Raw genomic sequence first — 3,229 nt, 5'->3', positions numbered from 1 at the left:
AACTTTTTCAAAAACAGCACCCCCTTGACTCCGGATGCATTTGAAAACCATAACATATGATTTCTCTCTCTCTCTTTCCTCCCCTCTCATTGAAGATGATTTTGAGTGATGCCATGAGGAACAAGGCAAGGCTGTCAATTACAGGAAGTACTGGAGAAAATGGAGGTGTTACGACTCCAGAATTTCCAAAAGCAGTGCATGCTGTCCCTTACGTGAGTCCTGGCATGGGAATGAATGTCCGTGTGTGACTGAGCTCTCGTGGTTGATAAGAACCTTTTGAGTGCCTTACACAATGGTTTTCTTGTGTGTTTATTGTCAAAATGGTGAGAGGCATCCAGTATCTTGAAGACTTTTCTTTCAGCCAAGAATTCCTAAATAACTAGAAGTCATCTTGAATTGTAAGGAATGGTTAATTAAAAACACAACATCCTTTTCTACTCCGGTTCCAGAGGAAGCTTGGTGGACATGCACAGCTAACATGGGAGTACTATTACTTTAACCGAAACCTTTGTACAGACAACAAACCCGTTTCTGCAGCCACTGTTGTTAGTCTCTTGATTCATAATGACTTAAGCACACTTGACATCAACTGCATCAAGATGTGACATGTTTTATAAGAAAAAGAAAAAAAAACACTTAAAGTTAAAAAAAATATTTTTAGGTATTTTCACAAACAAACTGGCTTTTAAATAAATTTGCTTCCACATTGGTTGGAGAAGATAAAAAACAACAACAAAGGAGTGGGAAGTGATTATAAAGGCTTTAGGTATCAGTTCTGTATTTTCCAAAGCCAAATATGTACATGTTAAGGAAAGAAAACAAAGAGAGATTCAAATCTTGTAATTTAATATTGTTATTAAAACTTTAATGTATCCTATTCTTTAACATTTGGTGTTAATATAAAATTACTTGGCAATGCTTGACATTTGAAATAAACATTTTCTATTGTTTTATTTGCAAGGGGTCCAGTTAATTTTGCTTAGCTACAGTTTGGTCATAAATCAAGTGAGTTTAAAGACACTATCAAATTATTAGGTTCCCAGAGAAAATTGTCCCCTTTTAATAAAAGGCCAGGTGGTATTTAAAAGTCTCAACTTGTCCCCAAACAATACCTGATTCTGTTTTTAGTATGTCTTACTATATATAAATATATGTTTAATGTAAAGCATTTAATCTATGTAGGTAAATGCTAATAGATTAAAGAAACTAATTTAAAAAAAATCAGAATATTCAGTATGTGAGGTTCCATTTTAAAGTGTTTGAGCTTGCAGAAGAGAAGTATTAGACATTAGGAATGCCTTGAAAGTAGCTTTTTAGATAGGTGCCCATTGATCAAACTCCATAAACTAAATCTAAGGTTTTTTGTTTTGTTTTTTTAATTATAAGAGCTGTCATAAGCCTTAGGTATTATGAATAACTTAAGCACTTTGAATCACCTGTAATAGAGTTTCTTCCCATTGCCATCAATAAACCCAACCCTAATCTATTATTTTTATACTCATTCCTCAAGTGAAATGGCTATTTTAATATGCCCAGTGTGGATAAAATATTACATTTCTGTAACTTTTGACTAAAGAACTTATATTTCTCTAGCTAAAAAAATTTAAAGGAGCTATCTTCCCTTCAAACACACACATTTATTTTCATTAAGCCTCCTAAAACAAAATTAATTTAGGGTTTTAAACAGACATCCAGTAGTTATTTTCAATATTTTTATTCTTGTGCAGCACTTGGTATTTACCTAAGTGCTTTGAAAATATACTCTTTATATTTCAGAGAAGGGAAAGAGAAATGTAAGGTTTAATAGCAACCACTTCCATTGAACATGGTGACATGTGGCATCATGATGTTCTTCACTAAATTTAGCTGTCCCTTATCACAGAGTCGAAGATAACAAAATATGATTTAGTGCATTTCTCCTCATCAGGAATGTTGGAGGTGCAATTTGAATTTTAATAATAGATGCTAGAATGACCAAATTGCAGACTAATTGTTTCCATATTGTACTTAAAATGAGTTTTTAAAAATAAAAAAGATGACTATATACAATTAATGCTATTTATTGTACCTCTGGGCCGACTCTTCTAAAAATTGTAGCTTATTGAATTTTCTCTGTCAAGCTTGAACCTAATGTAAATAATTGAAATAATGTAAAGTTATATTTTCATGTTTTTATAGATACAACATGACAAGAATACATAATGTAAGAGTATTCCAACTATGGATAATGTTGAATGGATAATGCACATCTCAGTTACAAGCAGTAATCATAGTTTAATATCCATGTAACGGTGCATCAATATATTGCTATATAAATATGTCTGTGTGCATTTAAGTGAAAAGTGGTCAAACAAGAGTGATGACAGCTGTCTAAGGTTTTTTTAATCATTTTATATAAAAACTGTTATGGAAAGACCAAAATGTTTATGAACTATTCTTATGTAAATTTACAACTGTCCTCTACTGTACTTTTTTGTTTACAGTATAGTACCTTATTTTCTGCTGTGTTAAGTGGGTGTCAAATTCCAAGGAGACATACACTTTCTATAACTTCTATTGAAGACATTGGAATTTCCAATTTTTCATGTGTACTATGTCAGAAAATGCTTTTGATTTTATTTTTAAATCTAACATCGGATGGCTTTTTCTCGGAGTGTTGTAAAAACTTCAATCATACATAAAACATGTTCTTACAAAAGGCAAAGATCTTTATTTATTTTTTACTTAATAGTTCTTCAAACTAATAATAATGAGAAACCAAAAATGTATTTAGATTTGTTCCCAAACTCAGCTGTTTCTACTGCACAACAACATCTTTGCTCAGTTTACATGTCAGCCAGGTGCAAATGTAACAAAATACAGTTAGCTTCGATTTTTTAGGTAAAATAATTAACATTTTAGATATTCCAAACATACAGTTGTTAAGTGTTTTGGGCATAAGTAGGAATATGAATATTGGTTAATTACATTTCTCATTTTATAGTAGACTAGAGGCCCGGTGCATGAAATCCATGCACTTGGGAGGGGGGGGGGTCCCTCAGCCTGACCTGCGCCCTCTCACAGTCTGGGAGCTCTCGGTGGATATCAGACTACCACAGAGGCAGGAGAGGTTCCTGCCACCGCTGCTGCACTCGCCAGCCATGAGCCTGGCTCAGGGCTTCTGGTTGAGCAGCACTCCCCCTGTGGGGGCACACTGGCCACCAGAGGGCAGCTCCTGTGTTGAATGTCT

At 33.9% G+C, this 3,229-nt stretch overlaps 1 protein-coding gene across 3 annotated transcripts in view; it reads left to right on the top strand.

Moving 5' to 3' along the window:
- GRIA2 (glutamate ionotropic receptor AMPA type subunit 2) overlaps positions 1 to 2,704 on the top strand; it is a 116,176-nt gene extending 113,472 nt beyond the window's left edge. For all 3 annotated transcript variants that reach the window (XM_023753462.1, XM_006081863.3, XM_006081864.3), the window contains exon 16: positions 96 to 2,704. The gene's annotated coding sequence lies outside the window, so the exon portion shown is untranslated. The remainder of the gene's footprint in view (positions 1 to 95) is intronic.
- Positions 2,705 to 3,229: the final 525 nt, after the last annotated feature.

The sequence above is a fragment of the Myotis lucifugus genome, unplaced genomic scaffold (assembly GCF_000147115.1).
Source record: "Myotis lucifugus unplaced genomic scaffold, Myoluc2.0 scaffold_1, whole genome shotgun sequence".
NCBI lineage: Eukaryota > Metazoa > Chordata > Mammalia > Chiroptera > Vespertilionidae > Myotis > Myotis lucifugus.
This window is presented reverse-complemented; position numbering and strand designations above follow the sequence as displayed.